The sequence below is a fragment of the Erpetoichthys calabaricus genome, chromosome 6 (genome assembly GCF_900747795.2).
Source record: "Erpetoichthys calabaricus chromosome 6, fErpCal1.3, whole genome shotgun sequence".
Lineage (NCBI taxonomy): Eukaryota > Metazoa > Chordata > Cladistia > Polypteriformes > Polypteridae > Erpetoichthys > Erpetoichthys calabaricus.
The window spans coordinates 7,495,492-7,515,336 of NC_041399.2; positions in this window are offsets into that span (position 1 = coordinate 7,495,492).

A 19,845-nucleotide genomic window follows, 5' to 3' on the forward strand; every position below is an offset into this window, starting at 1 on the left:
CCGTACTGGACAACAAGACATGAGTTATTTCAAGCTGGAAGAATGTTTCACTCTGCTGAGTTTAAATTGGGGGGCCCAGAGCAAAATCTGTCTGGAAATGTTGGTCATTTTTCTAAGTGAAGCTCTCAGGCCTCTTTTTGAAATGAACGAGAGACTTTCACACCGACAACTGATTTTATTTTGTGCTATAAAAGCACAAGAGCAGCAGTGTCACTTTAAGAAGACCACCATTGCTTCTTCATAGGCAAATTAGAGCTAATCATTTAGACAAGCAGAGTGGCTGGACTTTATTGACCGTTAAGTGGTTACGTCCACAATCGTTTTAGGATCATTTTTATTTAGAGATCAGCCTGGCCAGATCAGATTGATCAGAAGGCTCGCCAGCTAATTGTGTTCACAGATCCATGTTAATGATCTTAGGAGTGATAGACGCAACCTCCTCATTATTAGTGAGAAAAGCACATTTTTATAATATTAATCAGTCAGTCAGTCGGTCAGTCAGTCGGTCATTATCCAACCCGCTATATCCTAACACAGAGTCATGGAGGTCTGCTGGAGCCAATCACAGCCAGCACAGGGCACAAGGCAGGAACAAATCCCGAGCAGGGCGCTAGCCCACCGCAGGGCACACACACACACACACCAAGCACACACTAGGGACAATTTAGGATCACTGATGCACCTAACCTGCATGTCTTTGGACTGTGGGAGGAAACCGGAGCACCCGGAGGAAACCCACGCAGACACGGGTAATATTAATTAATTAACAGTTACTATTTAAACACAATTATTAAAATAAGAGAAGATAAAACAAATCGAGTTAAAATTCGTCTTTGCCTCCAGCAGGATCATTTGCTTTTATCTGAATGAGTGTGTTATGGGGTCTTATCCAGTACGGTAATACAGTGCCTTCCAAAATGTTTGGGACAAAGACACATTTTTATCCCTCTGCTCCAAAGTTTAAAATTACAAATCAAGCAATTCAGACATCGGGATTAAAGTGCACACTGCAGACTTTCATTTAAGGGGATTTTCACACATTTCAGTCACACAACACTTTTTCTAGCGGGTCCCTCCATTTTAAGGCATCATAATGTTTGGGGCACAGCAATGGCAGGTCATATTGAGTTCTTTGTCGCATGTCCCTCACATGCAATGACTGCATGAAGTCTGCAATTCGCAGATATCACCAGGCGCTGAGGGTCTTCTCTGGTGATGCTCTGCCAAGCCTCTAATGCAGCCATCTTCAGCTCCTGCATGTTTCTTGGGCTTGAACCCTTCTGTTTCTTCTGCAGCATATGGCAGGCCTGCACAGTTGGATTTAAATCAGTTTGACTGGCTTGGCCATTCAAGAAGTTTCCATTTTGTAGCTTTGATAAACTCCTGTCTGTCCTCAGCAGATGTTTGGCTCATTATCTTGTTGTAGAATGAAGCGCCATCCAGTGAGTTTGGAGACATTTGCTGGAACTTGAGCAGATCAGAGGTTTCTACACGCCTCAGAATTCATTGTGTGTCTGCCGTCAGCAGTTCCATCATCAATGAAGAGAAGTGTGCCAAGACCTGTGGCAGCCATACATGCCCAAGCCATAACACCCCCAGCACCGCCATGTTTAACAGAATAGGTGGTCTACTTTGGGTCACGGGCAGTTCGTTTTGAACTCCATTCTTTGCTCTCACCATCACTCTGTCCACAAGACCTTTCTCCCAGAATTCTGCAGGCTCTTTGATGTCCTTTTTCACAAACTCTAACCTGGCCACCTGACTTTGGTGGGTAACTAGTGGTTTACATCTTACAGTGTGGCCTCTGTGTTTCTTTTCATGAGGTCTTCTGCTAGTCTCTGACACATCCACATTTGCCCCCTAAAGACTGTTTCTGATAAGTCGGTAAGGCTTTTGGGGGTTTTTCTTGGAGGTCTTCTTTGGCCTACCAGACCCTTTGTGATTACTCAGCCATCCAGTGTGTTCTTTCTTCTTCATGATATTCCAGACGGTTGATTTAGGACATCCTACCAATGTGTCTAGTGGTTTTATTCTTGTCTTAAACCTCATAATGACTTCTTTGACTTTCATTGGCACAGCTCTTGTCCTCATGTTGAACAATGGTGACTGCAGACTCCAAAGGGTAGAAGTCAACCAAGGTATCTTATGAAGCCATGAAACACACCTGAGGAATCACAAACACCAGTGATTGTGACAAACATTATGGTGCCCTGAAATGGGGCTACCGTCTATGACCGAAATCTGTGAAAATACCCTTAAAGTAAAGTCTGGAATGTGTACTTTAATCACAATGTCTGAATTGTCCATCCATCCATTATCCAACCCGCTATATCCTATCTACAGGGTCACGGGGGTCTGCTGGAGCCAATCCCAGCCAACACAGGGTGCAAGGCAGGAAACAAACCCCGGGCAGGGCGCCAGCCCACCGCAGTGACTGAATTGTTTGGTTTTATATTCAAAACTCAGGAGCGTAGAGATAAAAATGTGTCTTTGTCCCAAACATTATGGAGGGCACGGTATATGCTATGCTAATTTGTGAAGCACTTGGAGATTGTGTGGAAGGCACTTCTGGAGGAGGTCCCATTTGTGACAACAACCACAAATACAGTCTCCATTTTAGAAGAAGAAGAAGAAGATGAAGAAGAAGACATTATATTTATATAAGACTTTTTTTCACTACTCAAAGCGAGATTGGGGATCCACTTCAACCTCCACCAATGAGGAAGGATCCACCATGATGATGCAACGCCAGCCATTCTTGTGCCAGTACACTCACCACATATTAGCTATTAGGTGGTGAAGGCGTAAGAGTGAGAGCCAATTAGAGACAGGGCATGACTAGGGGGGCCAGAATAACTAGGCCGTAGTGGGCAATTTAGCCAGGACATTGGGATACACCCTGCTGTTTACAAAGGATGCTCAGGGATCTTTAATGACCGCAGAGAGTCAGGTGATTATTAGGGGGCCGGAATGGCCAGGCCAAGGTAGGTAATTTAGGCTTGAACATCGGTATACACCCTATTCCTTACAAAAGATGCCTATGGATCTTTGATGACCACACAGAATCAGGAACTCCTTTATGTCCAATTTAAAGGATGTCCCCATTTATCCCCATCACCATATTGGAGCATTGGGATCTACACACAGACCAATGCATAAGTGCCCTCTGATGGATTCTCCTCTTCCAGGAACAACTTAAGATTTTCTTAGATGGTTTCCCATCCAAGCACTGTTTGGACCCAAACGTGCTTAGCTTCAGGTGTATCACCTGCTCAGAATTGCTTGTGGTATGGCCACAGGCCAAGGATATCCTCCTCCCTTCAAACAAAACTCCATTGTTACCTCTTCCTCTTTAAAACTAGCAATACTGGTAAGGTTCATGTGGTAAACCTCAATCCTCCCCACCACCGGTTTCAAACCTGTTTGACCTGCAACTTTCTCCTTCAGACTTTACGGGTGGTGGTGGGGATCTTGGGACATTTCATCCTGGGGCATGTACAGGATATGATCTGTTGGAGTAATTTATTGATTGAATTTAATGTAACAATAAGGTTCTATTGCAAACTGGGAATGGTAATGGGATAAACCATTCACCAAAAGGTATATAACCTCTTTGATTGTATTCTGATTTCCAATTCCCATATCTAGCTTTTCTTTCTTTCTTTCTTTCTTTCTTTCTTTCTTTCTTTCTTTCTTTCTTTCTTTCTTTCTTTCTTTCTTTCTTTCTTTCTTTCTTTCTTTCAACACAGTGCACTGAACAGAACACCAGTAATCCCCAATACAATACAATGGTGCAATAGAAATATTACAAGCACAAAGCAGAATTCAACAGTAGATGATATCCTATAATATGATTTGAATTTTTTCAGAGTCCTGTAGACCTCACCCATCATGCCGCCACCCCCTATTGGCCATTCCACAGCTGAGTCAGTACTGGGCCAGCCAATCCGATGACCAGACCCCTCTACCAGATGATTCCTGCAATCCTCCATCAGATATGACTTTACCTTAGGCAGGCAGAACAACTTGGCAGGTGGGCAGTGGCATCAAGTACCACATTTGAGTATCAAGAAGAGAAAACAGAATAGGTGAGGGTTAGTAACAAATTATAGCTATCAAAAGAATGGCACAATTAAAAATTCAGAAAACAATAAACATACCGTCAGGTGAAAAAGGAAAGTAGACCCCATGACTTTTTCAACATATCTGAACATGCAGACATTAGATCTTCATGTAAAGAGTGCCTACAGATAAAGATGATATACGCGGACAAATCTCTCTATTATAAAAAGAAATCCTGATACGAGACTTTTTTTCAAAGAGATAATTTCAAGTCCCACAAGACGAGACTTTGGCCATGAGATTTTTTCAAGTCCTCCCCTCCTCTCAACCATTTTCAATCATGCACACCGTCCTCTCACCTCTCATTGGTGTGAATTCTTTTGTCAGACACAGTTCCTGCACTCTCAGCCTTAATAAATTTTATTAATAAATAAAGTTCCCAATAAAAGAAGTTTCATTATGTCCAAATCTTATTGAAGAATTTCGTCCCGAAGGGTTATGAACAGAAGAAATGAGTACATGGGCAATCCTAGCACCGAGAAACGAGGAAATCAAACGAATTAACACCAAACATGTCAATTGGTTACACGTTAAATAGACTTTGCTGAAACAGTTGGTGGTGGTGGTGCTGCAGATGAAAACATCAACTTATAATATCATGTAGAATATCTTCAACTGTTAACACCGTTGGGTCTTCCACCGCACAAATTACTGTTGAAAGAAGGATGTATCCTAGATAGATAGATAGATAGATAGATAGATAGATAGATAGATAGATAGATAGATAGATAGATAGATAGATAGATAGATAGATAGATAGATAGATAGATAGATAGATACTTTATTAATCCCCAAGGGGAAATTCCCATACTCCAGCAGCAGCATACTGATAATAACAATATTAAATTAAAGAGTGATAACAATGCAGGTATAACATACAATAACTTTGTATAATGTTAACGTTTACCCCCCGGTGGAATTGAAGAGTCGCATAGTATGGGGGAGGAACGATCTCCTCAGTCTGTCAGTGGAGCAAGACGGTGACAGCAGTCTGTCGCTGAAGCTGCTCCTCTGTCTGGAGATGATCCTGTTCAGTGGATGCAGTGGATTCTCCATGATTGACAGGAGTCTGCTCAGCGCCCGTCGCTCTGCCACGGATGTCAGACTGTCCAGCTCCGTGCCTACAATAGAGCCTGCCTTCCTCACCAGTTTGTACAGGCGTGAGGCGTCCCTCTTCTTTATGCTGCCTCCCCAGCACACCACTGCGTAGAAGAGGGCGCTTGCCACAACCGTCTGATAGAACATCTGCAGCATCTTATTGCTGGACGCCAGCCTTCAAAGGAAGTATAGTCGGCTCTGTTCTTTCTTGCACAGAGCATCAGTATTGGCAGTCCAGTCCAGTTTATCATCCAGCTGCACTCCCAGGTATTTATAGGTCAGTACCCTCTGCACACAGTCACCTCTGATGATCACGGGGTCCATGAGGGACCTGGGCCTCCTAAAATCCACCACCCACTTGGTTTTGCTGGTGTTCAGTTGTAGGTGTTCAGATGTAATACATCTTCAGGGGATACCATTAGCCACCAAAGGAGATCTTGATATGCCCTTCGTATTAAAACATTTACAGTTTCCCGTTGGAATTGCTTTTGCAAAGACAATGAACAAATCTCAGAGCCAAACATTCCAAAAAGTCGGTCTATTTATTAGAGAGAAAGAAACAAAATGCAATCACGGGCAGTTATATGTTGCATTGTCACAATGCAAGCACAGAATCAAAATTCAATGCGATATTGACAAAAAATGTAATTAAAAAAATTGTTTTGACTGAAGTTTTACAGTAAAAGTGTAAGTTTAAAAAGTATTTGCGTGTTAATTTCAAAGCCAAACAGAATAAAAACATAATACGCAATGAATAACTCTAACGCAAAATGAAACATAATTTTCTTTCAAATTATTACGTTTTACTATTTTTTACTATGGTTAATTAGTCATTGAAATGTAAAACAGTTAGGTCTTTTATGCATATGTAACAATTCCCATGAAAATAACAATCTGTTTAAATTATACATCCGCATCTCCATACGCGAGCGGCAGAACCGCAAAGAGGCTTAGAGCGTACCGCAGGCACAGGAGTGGGCAAGCAAAGCAAGCAGGGGGGCAAAGCCCCCTAGTGACATATAAAATTGACATGGTATATTCATTCCTATAATCTAAATGAACAAAAATACGTATTTGTCATGTTGAAAAAACAAGTCCACCCCTCCATAAATCACCACTTCATATCCATCAGGTTTGAATCAGATATTTCAGATGAGGTGCCAGTGGTTAGAACCTCCTTAGAAAGTATGAAGGGATGGTTCTGTTCTGAACTCACATCTGCAAGGACGACTCCGCAATAATTGTATGCATTTTTGTTTGTTCTGCAAAACCAATTGCATGGGGTGACCAGGCTGGTACCCCGACTCTTTATCTTTGTGATCTCTTTCTCTTACAACAGGCAAAGGTAAAATTCACTTTAATTTGCAGTTCTGCTCTTGGTAAAGTTATACAGATGTAAATGTTTTTCAATAACATCTGGGTGTTGCTGGTATTGCGATTGTAATCTGAAGAGCCAAACATAATCACAACTCACAGGACTCACAATGATAAAAATTAAAAACAAAAGGTAGAGTCAAACACTGCCTGTTAGTGCTTGCGGGCCCACGTTAACAAAGCTATTAATTACAAAGGAGAGCATGATTTAAAAATTAATGATCTAATAAATTGTGAATTGCTCTCTGCTCTAAACAGTGTTGGCAGATTGTGAGATGTTTCCAGTTTCATGGGGTTTTCCATTTGTAAAACTGATTCGCTTTCAGTCTCTGTTTTTTTAATTTTTAATTCCACTTTATGGTTCTTATATTTCTTTTCACACACTTTGAAGAAATCTAGGGCTTTAGGTGTCCCAGGAAGAATTTACTTGGGGTGCAGAACTCTGAGTGTCAAAACTGGAACGGTTGGTCACCATACAGCCAAATAATAAGTAATATATTCTCTGCAGCTACAATGTATTGGTGCCCAATCCAGTAAACTCTACATACTTGGGCCGCCCCTTGCAGTCAACCCCACCTACTTGGAGCTCCAGGTTGGAGGTTTCAGGCTGCAGAGATACACTGTATACTGGCTAAAGGATGGCACATTACAAACATTCTTAATAATAAAATGTACTGCAGTTGTCATTCCAACAGATGGCACATCAAAAGCATTAACACTGATGTTATGAATCCCAGAACAAATGGCATATAACAGAGACATAGGCACTGCATTTGTCATTCTAACACTGGGGTTTACATTGATTACGTAGATTTCAACCAGATAGATAGATAGATAGATAGATAGATAGATAGATAGATAGATAGATAGATAGATAGATAGATAGATAGATAGATAGATGTCAGGGGCCGCTAAGATTCACACCGTCAAAGATGGAACGTCCCCAGCCTTGGATCGACCCACACACACACTCACAACAGAGACAATAAAGCACACTGGGAAAGGCAAACAATTACAAATATAATGACCTGAAATAATAATGAAAACAGTAATACCACCCCTGACCCCTTCGGCGATTTTACATATAAACACAAACACCACACAGCAAAGTCCATATATACCGAACAGGATGAAGACGAAAAGTGACCAAGTTAAGTCCAGCGATATGTATATTGAAATGGAGAAGGAAAAATACAGTCCTACCGGTAGTTACTGATGATGTGGATGAAATCAGATGGTTGATTCAGGAGCGCTCCACTCTACCGGAAAACCAAATAATCCAACACAGTTCTCAGTGCACAGGTAGACAGACAATCCAGACCCCAACAAACGAATACAGTCCAGGACAAAATGATTAGAGTTCCAATAACAGCAGGCAGAGACCACAGATAACCGCATCAAAACAAAAGAAACTTTTTTTCCTCTTTGCCCTCTGCCCTCCTTTTAACTGCCTGTGGCTACCTTTGACCCCAGCAGCCCCAGCAGGGACTGCTGGGAGATGCAGTTCTTAAGTAGCACTGCTACAGATAGATAGATATAAAGATAGATGGGCAAGGAACTATGTAATAGATAGATAGATAGATAGATAGATAGATAGATAGATAGATAGATAGATAGATAGATAGATAGATAGATAGATAGATAGATAGATAGATAGATAGATAGATAGATAGATAGATAGATAGATAGATAGATAGATAGATAGATAGATAGATAGATAGATAGATAGATAGATGGTTAAGGAACTATGTAATAGATAGATAGATAGATAGATAGATAGATAGATAGATAGATAGATAGATAGATAGATAGATAGATAGATAGATAGATAGATAGATAGATAGATAGATAGATAGATAGATAGATAGATAGATAGATAGATAGATAGATAGATAGATAGAAATTTGGCTTTTTACAGAATCTCTTTAAATAAATAACAAACAAACACAGGCTTTGCTCTGAGCACACACCAGAATGACTATAAAGGAAGAAAAGTAAAAAGAAAGATCAACAGGGTGTCTTCCTAGCAGACATGCGCTGGGCACCACTGCCATCCTAAGGCCATCACTCCCAGTACTCCCATACAGGATTCTGCAGAGTCGACAGTGGATGAAGTGAAACGTGATGGTGAGTTGGCGTCAGTTGCTTGAATCTCGATCTGATGATAACAGCAGGGCCGTGCTCTTTGAAGAGCCCCTTTAATTTGATTCCGATGAATGAGAGATCAAAGTGTATATGACAACACAGACCCCTGTCACAGATCTGCCAGAAAAAAAAGAGGCCGATAAAAAAATACCAGTATGTTTAAGGAATGACAGAGATGAATTATTAAGGCTGACAATTGCATTATCAGATAGCGGCAGATACGGTGGAGTAGAGTCTCTGGTGAACAGAATGTGGCTTGGCGGGGATCATCTCAAAAAAGATTAAAAACTCATCTGGCTATATAATTCTTGTCAGCTGCCATTTTTAAAGATGTGACAAAATGACTTATAAAGACGGCTTAATCTATAGTTGGGCTGAACAAACTGGCGCTGAGTCTGTATACCATCAGAAAGCATTCAGACCCCATTTTGCAGCCATTTACAGTGTTCTCCATGATATTTGGGGACATGATATTTTTTCCTTTGATTTCCCCCTTGGATCCACAGTTTAAAATCACAAATCAAACAATTCAGACATTGTAATTAAAGTGCACATTTCAGACTTTTATTTCAGGGGATTTGCAGACATTTTGGTCACACTGCACTTTTTCTACTTGGTTCCCCTCATTTCAGGGCACCATAATGTTTGGGGCACAGTAATGGCAGGTCATATTTAGTTCTTTGTCGTGTATCCCTCACATGCATTGACTGCGTGAAGTCTGAGATTCACAGACATCAGCAGGTGCTGAGGTCTTCTCTGGTGATGCTCAGCCAAGTGTCTCATGCAGCCATCTTCAGCTCCTGAGCAGGAATACAGGAGACGCCTCAAGCTGTATCAATGATTTTATCACCTGTGAAGGGAAGCAGGTGAGTACGAACCTGATGAGTACATTTACTCCTAGGTAAAGGGTAGGTAGAGGGAAATATCACGCTAACACAGGAGTCAAGGCCAAGGGTCTGTCAAAACACAAGGCCTGCTAAAGCCCGCTGAGGCGTTCCTTGGGTGATTTTGGGCTATCCAAGAAATAAATTGTTGTTGTTGTCGTAAAATAAAATGAGCTGGAGATAAACAGTAACACTCTGCACTCAAAGACAATTCTACAAACCATAACAACTACAGTCGTGGCCAAAGGTTTTGAGAATGACACAAGTGTTGGTTTTCACAAAATTTGCTGCTTCAGTGTTTTTAGATCTTCTTGTCAGACGTTTCTGTGGTGAACTAAAGTAGAATTACAAGCATTTCAGAAGTTTCAAAGAGTCAATATTTACAGTTTTGGCCCTTCTTTCTTTGTCAAGACCTCTGCAATTCACCCTGGCATGTTCTCTGGCACTCAACGTCTGGGTCGAATCCTGACTCATGGAAGTCCATTCTTGTATAATCAATACTTGGAGTTTGTCAGAATTGGTGGGTTTTTGTTTGCCCACCCACCTCTTGAGGATTGACCACAAGCTCTCAATGGTATTAAGGTCTGGACCCCAAATGTTAATGTTTTGTTCCCTAAGCCACTTAGTTCTCACTTTTGCCTTATGGCCTGGTGCTCCATCATTTTGGTCACCAAACTGTTCTTGGATGGTCGGGAGAAGTTGCTCTCGGAGGATGTTTTGGTCCCATTCTATATTTATGGCTGTGTTCTTAGGTAAAATTGTGAGTGAGCCCACTGCCTTGGCTAATAAGCAACCCCATGTGACATGAATGGTCTCAGGATGCTTTATGGTTGGCCTGACACAGGACTGATGGTAGCGCCGCTCACCTTTTCTTTTTTCCGAATGCCCCAAACAATCAGAAAGGGGATTCCTCAGAGAAAATGATTTGACCCCAGCAGTCCTCAGCAGTCCAATCCCAGAATATCAGTCTGTCCCTGATGTTTTTCTTGGCTTCTTTTCTGCCCTTCTTGACACCCACCAGACCATCCTCCAAAAGTCTTCGCCTCACTCCCACCTGCCTGCTGCCATTTCTGAGCCATCGATGCCCTGGTGGTGGCCGCAGATGATTTCACGTTAGGAGACAGTCCTGGCACTTGCTGGACTCTCTTGAAGCCTTCTTCACCTCTCTATTCTACCTCAATCAAAATGGCAGAGTGACCTCCAGCCTTGTCCTCGTCGACACTCTCACCTCTGTGAACGAGAGAATTACTGAAATGATGTCAGCAGGTCCTTTTGTAGCAGGGCTGACATGCAGTGGTTTTTCGGGATTAAGTTCATTTTCATGGCAAACAGGGACTTTGTAATTCATTGCAATTCATCTGATCACTCTTCAGGACAATTCTGGAGTAGATGCAAACTGCCATCATAAAAACTGAGGCAGCAAACTTTGTGAAAATTAATATTTGTGTCACTCTCAAAAATTTTGGCTATGACTATAGATGGTGTCAGAAGTGGGGTGACTGAATGATCCAATTCAAACGTTTTGACTACCCCTAAAGATGCTGCTCCGCACTCCCCCACTCCGCCTCGAAGCCCTTTTAAACATTTCAAAGCAGCACACTTTGTGAATGCTATCAAACGCTTCATTAAACGTGTCCTTTGAATTTTCTTGAACTCTGTGCCAGGCAACCTCAGCATTTCACCATTTGACAGAAAAGCTGAAAACTATTTTGACTCGCGCATCTAAAGGCAGGCCACTCGGAATCAAGTCTCATTAATATAACGTCTAAAGTCGATGAAGTCTCCAGTCCTCACGGAGTGCAAGTCAAAAGCAGAAGTGCAACATATCAAACTGGTATCACTTTATTATTCTAAAGTTATGAGTGATGAATCACAGTTATACAAAAACCTGTCAGATGTGCTTTTCATCAGGCCGTTTCACACACTGCTCTCTGGCTTTGTTGATGGGTTCTGTAACACATTATGTCAGGTGGTGGGGGGGGGTGATGGGTAATTAAACTCAGAAGCCTTCTCGTCTGCTACATTTTAATATAAAAAGAAAAGGGGAAAAAAACTTTTAGGGATTCTTATAACCTAGTGAATGTGTTCCTGTGAAAGTTAAATTAATGTATTTTTAAGCCTGGAGCCTTTCTTGGAATACTCATTTGTGGAGAAGAATTCCTTCAGACAAGTGAAACTCTTGGCGTTTTTAATTTAACTTATCAAATATCCATCCATTCATCTAGTTATCCAGCCAAGCTAGAAACCACTGAGATACCAGTACATTACAGGGCACAGCCTCTAACTCTGTGGGTGAATTCACTCAGGGTGATGCCCCCCTTTCTGGTGCCCCTGCTCCTTGAGACAGCACTGGCAGGACTTGGGAATGAAGGATGACCCTTTCAGGTGGTGGAGCTCAGGGAGGACCACTATTGGTACAATTGGCCGATCAGGGCTTCTAGCTGTGAGGATGTCACAATGCAACGTCTCTAAATAATAATAATAATACTACGTTATTTATATAGCGCCATTCCCATGATCAAGGCACCTCACAGAGGATCAGAAAGAACAGCAGGGTATACGTTACATTGGATAGAAATATTATCTGCATAAAAAACTAAAAGAGATAAATATAGATACATATAAATATCTTCTTATATAATACGCTACATATGGACTCAGGATTGGGTCACTGCTTTTTGCAGATGATGTTGTCCTGTTTGCTTCATCAGGCCGTGATCTTCAGCTCTCTCTGGATCGGTTCGCAGCCGAGTGTGAAGCGGCTGGGATGGGAATCAGCACCTCCAAATCCGAGACCATGGTCCTCAGCCGGAAAATGGTAGAGTGCCCTCTCAGGGTTGGGAGCGAGATCCTGCCTCGAATGGAGGAGTTCAAGTATCTCGGGGTCTTGTTCACGAGTGACGGAAGAATGGAGCGTGAGATCGACAGGCGGATCGGTGCGGCGTCCGCAGTGATGAGGGCTCTGCATCGGTCTGTCGTGGTGAAAAAGGAGCTGAGCTGTAAGGCAAAGCTCTCAATTTACCAGTCGATCTATGTTCCTACCCTCACCTATGGTCATGAGCTATGGGTAGTGACCGAAAGAACGAGATCGCGAATATAAGCGGCCGAAATGAGTTTCCTCCACAGGGTGTCTGGACTCTCCCTTAAAGATAGGGTGAGAAGCTCAGTCATCCGGGAGGGGCTCAGAGTAGAGCCGCTGCTCCTCCGCATCGAGAGGAATCAGATGAGGTGGCTCAGGCATCTGATCAGGACGCCTCCTGGACGCCTCCCTGGTGAGGTGTTCCGGGCACGTCCAACCGGGAGGAGGTTCCGGGGAAGACCCAGGACACGCTGGAGGGACTAACTCGGGATTCTCCCGGAAGAGCTAGAAGAAGTGGCCGGGGAGAGGGAAGTCTGGGCATCTCTGCTCAAGCTGCTGCCCCCGCGACCCGACCTCGGATAAGCGGAAGAGGATGGATGGATGGATGGATGGATGGATGGATAATACACTACCGTGGCTGTCTTTTTGTCTGTCCAGGATTTTAAATCATTGGCAGCTAACAAACCATTTGACCAATTGACCTGAAATTTGGTACACATATACTACGTGACTTCTACTGTCCGCTTTCAGGGTGATGATTGCCCTCCAAGGTCAAAGGTCAACCCAGGAAGGTCAAGGTTAAAAATTAAATAACCATGTAGCCTGAAATACACATATATGGTAAACAAAGGTAAAGGTCAAGGGTCAACGGAGTATGGTCAAGTCAAGTGTATTCACCACACGTTATCGTACAGTGCACTGTCACTGGTAGGACATATAAAACTTTAAACAGAATTAAAGACAATAAACTAGAGTTTATTGAAAGCCTGTACAAATAGCATCATTTGTAAGAAATGGTCAGCACACTTGCCCAGCTGGGACTCCCTCAAAAAGGAAGGACCTGGGGTAAACATTATGCAGAGGGCTTCTTCTCCCCCAGATCGCAAGACATCAGCCCCCATGGGTTGTGGCAGCACAAAATAACATAGGGATGGTCGTGTTTTAAGTTACATTGTAGCCCCTAAACTGTGGAGTGGTCTGCCTGCTGCTATAAGAGATGCCCCTTCGGTCTCAGCTGTCAAATCCCAGCTGAAGACTCACGACTTCAGTTTAGCACACCCTGACTAGAGCTGTTGATCAACTGTGCAGACTGCATCTCTGTTGTTATTCATTAATAATAATAATAATAATAGTTAGTCATTAATAATACTAATAAATCATTAGCACTAAAGCATAAGTAATATGATTGGAATAATTTGTTACTAACTCTCCTCACCTATTCTGTTTCTCTTCTCAGTACTCAAATGTAGCACTTGGTGCCACTGCCCACCTGCCAAGTTGTTTTGCCTGCCTAAGATAAACTCAACTCTGATGGAGGATCACAGGAATCATCGGGTAGAGGGGTCTTGTCCTGTCATTGGATTGGCTGGCCCAGCGCTGGCTCACCTGTGGAATGGCCAATAGGGGGAGGCAGCTTGATGGCCGAGGTCTCCAGGACTCTGAACAAATCCAAATCCTCTCATGTGATATCCATCCATCCATCCATTTTCCAACCCGCTGAATCCAAACACAGGGTCACGGGGGTCTGCTGGAGCCAATCCCAGCCAACACAGGGCACAAGGCAGGAAACAATCCCGGGCAGGGAGCCAACCCACCGCAGGACACACACAAACACACCCACACACCAAGCACACACTAGGGCCAATTTAGAATCGCCAATCCACCTAACCTGCATGTCTTTGGACTGTGGGAGGAAACCGGAGCGCCCGGAGGAAACCCACGCAGACAACATGCAAACTCCACGCAGGGAGGACCCGGGAATCGAACCCAGGTCCCCAGATCTCCCAACTGTGAGGCAGCAGCGCTACCCACTGCGCCACCGTGCCGCCCACCATGTGATATCATCTACTGTTGAATTCTGTTCTGTATTTGTAATACTTCTATTGCTCTATTATACTGCATTGAGGATTACTTGTATTCTGTTCTGTGTATTGTATTGTATTGTATTGACCCCATTCTTTTTGACATCCACTGCACGACCAACCTACCTGGAAAGGGGTCTCTCTTTGAACTTCTTTTCCCAAGGTGTCTTCCATTTTTTTTCCTTATAAGAATTATTTTTTTTGTCTTCTTAGAGACTCAAGACTGGGGGGCCGTCAAAAGGCAGGGTCTGTTAAAGCCCATTGCGGCACTCCTTGTGTGATTTTGGGCTATATAAAAATAAATTGTATTGTTTTGTAACTGTACTGACTTGGTCTCTCAAGTCTTCATGATCGATCAAAAGACCACCTCCCTCTTGTGGCCACAACCGTACATATAAAGACGTCTCAATTTCCCCACACAAGCGATGGGTGATACTGCTGATTTACTTTTCGACTCGATAAAGGGTGATACTTAGGCTGATATCGATACCGATACTGATACTGATGCAGCCAGAGAGTCATCTTGCAAGAATAGTTAATCTTCTGAAAAAAACTTACAGTATGTGTAGACATCAAAAAGTCACATTTTAAAGACTTTGCTTTAGTAGACTATTACATACAGTGCCCAAGATCAGACGTTTTTGCTTGTTTATTAATAGAAATGACTAAGCATGCTCAGTTCTTGCAAATGATCTTTGGAACAACAACAATTTAAATTAATTTGAAGTAAAGCTAATATCGAGTAACAATATTTTTATATATTTATTTTACAAATTAGACATAATATATATATAGAAAGTTTGAAACTGCTTGTTTATTAACATAAATTACAGGTTACGCTCAGGGCTACCGCTTATAGCACTGGTTTTACAGCTCAAGTAAAGTTCGGATCTGACGCTAGGGAATGGATAGTAATGCTAATATCGAGTAATATACTTTCCTTTTTCTTTTTGTTACAAAATGTATAAAAAAAATATAGAAAGTTTCAAACTTTGCTTGTTTATTAACATAAATTATGTGTAACAGATAATTAAGCAAACAATAAATGAAGAGAATTATGTATACAAGACATAATATTTAAGGTGCTTTCAATGACCAGTTTTACTAATATGAAAGGTGGAGCATTAGTTACTTCCTCCAAATTATTTATCATAGTTTTGTTTATGAAACATTTGTGTAACAGTGAGTTATTAAAAAAACAAAAAACAACAGCAATAGTGGAATTTAACTCCATGTCTTAGCCGACTTTGTTAAATACACTTTTTAACAGCAGTTAACAGTTCCAGGTAATTAATAATGAAGCCCAAAGAGGCTTGTGGTGGCTCAATGGCTTTCCTACAGAGCAGAATGCGCTTCGAGAGATGTGACAATGACATCGAGTGACGTGTATTGCTGGCGGTGGAGGGTCTCTGACTGATTGTTGTTTCGTTTTTCTTAAACATAAAATTTTTTAAAGTATTCCCAATAGAGTCATATCCAATAATGAGCAACTGAAAAATATCAGTTAACACAAAATGACCACCACTACAATAAAATAGCATTCAGTTTTAGCCTTTGAAAGGAGAAATGCAACTGTGCTAAGTTCTCCATCTAGCTGTTAATATTGGTTAAAACCCAGTAATTCTTTAAAATTCTATAAATAATTATGATCTTGTAGAGGAATTGATTTATCGTGTAACGGAACAATTGTCTTAAAGATTTTCATTCCAGCCTGAAGATGCACTGAAGCAATAATGTCTCCTCAGACACTGAAGACGTCGAGGCCCCCTCTTGGTCTCTTGCACGTTGTAATGCCAAGCGACTCTTTCAGCATGACGCCAACTATAATCCTGCCCTGTCCTTTCTGTTTGTGGCACTGTCAGCCTCCTTGGGCAGCATTGCAATTGTTCACCACAGCGTGGTGTCGGGGTCTCTGATCAACTGCAGTCTCCTTTCTATTTTCCCGAGATCCTCTGTAGTCCATCTAGCACAGGTCCGCCATGCCCTCGACTCTCTGCAGTTCACATACCAGGAGAAGGTGGGAGCGGAGGATGCCATCATCTATATGCTACATCGATCCCTCTCCCACTTGGACAGAGGCAGTGGTGCAGTAAGAATTATGTTTCTGGACTTCTCTAGCGCCTTCAACACCATCCAACCTCTGCTCCTTAGGACAAGCTGACAGAGATGGGAGTAGATTCATACCTGGTGGCATGGATCGTGGACTATCTTACAGACAGACCTCAGTATGTACGTCTCGGGAACTGCAGGTCTGACATTGTGGTCAGTAGCACAGGAGCGCCACAGGGGACTGTACTTTCTCCGGTCCTGTTCAGCCAACATACATCGGACTTCCAATACAACTCAGAGTCCTGCCATGTGCAAAAGTTCACTGACGACACTGGTATCGTGGGCTGCATCAGGAGTGGGCAGGAGGAGGAGTATATGAACTTAATCAAGGACTTTGTTAAATGGTGCGACTCAAACCACCTACACCTGAACACCAGCAAAATCAAGGAGCTGGTGGTGGATTTTAGGAGGACCAGGCCCCTCATGGACCCCGTGATCATCAGAGGTGACTGTGTACAGAGGGTACAGACCTATAAATACCTGTGAGTGCAGCCGGATGATAAATTAGACTGGACTGCCAATACTGATGCTCTGTGCAAGAGAGGACAGAGCCGACTATACTTCCTTAGAAGGCTGGTGTCCTTCAACATCTGCAATAAGATGCTGCAGATGTTCTATCAGGCGGTTGTGGTGAGTGCCCTCTTGTACGTGGTGGTGTGCTGGGGAGGCAGCATAAAGAAGAGGGACACCTCACGCCTGTACAAACTGGTGAGGAAGGCAGGCTCTATTGTAGGCACGGAGCTGGACAGTCTGACATCCGTGGCAGAGCGACGGGCGCTGATCAGACTCCTGTTAATCATGGAGAATCTACAGCATCCACTGAACAGGATCATCTCCAGACAGAGGAGCAGCTTCAGCGACAGACTGCTGTCACCGTCCTGCTCCACTGACAGATTGAGGAGATCGTTCCTCCATCACAGTATGTGACTCTTCAGTTCCACCCAGGGGGGTAAACGTTAACATTATACAAAGTTTCTGTCTGTCTGTATACCTGCATTGTTATCACTCTTTAATTTAATATTGTTATTATCAGTATGCTGCTGCTGGAGTATGGGAATTTCCCCTTGTGATTAATAAAGTATCTATCTATCTATCTATCTATCTATCTATCTATCTATCTATCTATCTATCTATCTATCTATCTATCTATCTATCTATCTATCTATCTATCTATCTATCTATCTATCTATCTATCTATCTATCTATTGACCATGGAGGCCGGTGGTTCTTTTTTCTTTTCATTCTTTTCTAGCCCGTTTCCAGAATCCTTTTCTTTGCTTAATCACAGTCACATGGAATAAGTGACCAAGTAGTGTGGTAGACAGTAGGACTTTAGGGTCTTTCAAAACTCAACTTGATGTTATTTTGGAAGAGTTAAGTGGGTAGGAGTGGCAAGCTTTGCTGGGCTGAATGGCCTGTTCTCGTCAAGATTGTTCTACCGTTCTTACTGGACTTTTACATCTTCTGCTAGCAATTAAATGCCTAGATTTGTTGAATAGTATCCCTAACGCCAGCCTGTGTCCATTTCCCAAGGCTATCAGTAGTCATTCTTGAAGGACATCCAAAGCAGCTTTGCTCCTGGGTGATGTCAAGGCCATCAGCTAACATCACATCATAATATGACCTTGAGAGATGCTCTGGACACAGTGGCTCCCCCTAAAATAAAAGTGATCAAAACACATAGAAACTCTTCCCGGTTTAATGAAAACATTCAAGTTCTTAAATTAGAGTGTCGAAAACTGGAGCACAGATGGATTGTATTGGATTGACCTGGAAGATTCTTTCAGTATTTTAGTAGTAAGAGAAAAGTCAAGGAGGAGGTGAAGTGCATCAGGAATAGTGAAGAGGAATCAAAAAATACAGACAATGAAATAGCGGATGCCCTAAACTTACATTTTTCTGAGGTCTTTACAAGTGAGGAAGTGGATAACCTCCCAGAGGTAACAGGGACTACTAAGGAGGTGATGAGGGATTTGGAAATTGTGGAGAGAGAGAAGAGCTGTGTGGATTAAATAGGCTGAAATCAAACAAAACAACAGGACCTGATAATATTTACCCTCAAGTTCTTAAGGAGGCTAGTGAGAACAGATAGAAACGCTGGACACATATTTTTAGGAAGTCACTGCGCACTGGAGAGATTCCAAAGGACTTGAAAATGACAAATATCATCCCATTATATAAAAAGGGTGACAGGGCAGATCCAAGCAACTATAGGCCAGTAAGCTTAACATGCATCACAGGAAAATTAATGGAAGGAATTATTAAGGATAAGACTGAGCAACACATGGCAAGGACAGGAGTTATTAGGAACAGTCGGCATGGGGTCAGAAGAGGGAGGTCGTGTTTTACTAACATGCTGGAATTCTATGAGGAGGCAACAAAAGGATACAATCAAAATGGAGTGGATGATATTATTAATCTGGACTTTCAGAAAGCATTTGATAAAGTGCCACATGAGAGGTTGGACATCAAATTAAAAGAAGGGGCAGATCAGGATGATGTTCATAGATGGGTGCAGAATTGGCTCAGACATAGGAAGCAGAGGGTGATGGTGTGAGGAACCTCATCAGAACTGGCCGATGTTAAGAGTGGTGACCAGCAGGGGTTAGTGCTGGGGCCGCTGCTATTTTTAATATATATAAATGATTTAGATAGGAATATAAGTAACAAGCCGGTTAAGTTTGCAGATGACACCAAGATAGGTGGATTAGCAGATAATTTGGAATCCGTTATGTCATTACAGAAGGACTTGGATAGCATACAGGCTTGGGCAGATTTGTGGCAGATGAAATTTAATGTCAGTAAATGTAAAGAATTACACATAGGAAGTAAAAATGTGAGGTTTGAATACACAATGGGTGGTCTGAAAATCGAGAGTCCACCTTATGAGAAGGGTTTAGGAGTCATAGTGGATTCTAAGCTATCAATTTCCAGACAGTGTTCAGAAGCCATTAAGAAGACTAACAGAATGTCAGGTTATATAGCGCCTTGACGTGTGGAGTACAAATCACAGGATGTTCTGCTCAAGCTTTATAACACACTGGTGAGGCCTCATCTGGAGTCATGTGTGCAGTTTTGGTCTCCAGGCTACAAAAAGGACATAACAGCACTAGAAAATGTCCAGGGAAGAGCAATGAGGCTGATTCCAGGGCTACAGGGGATGAGTTATGAG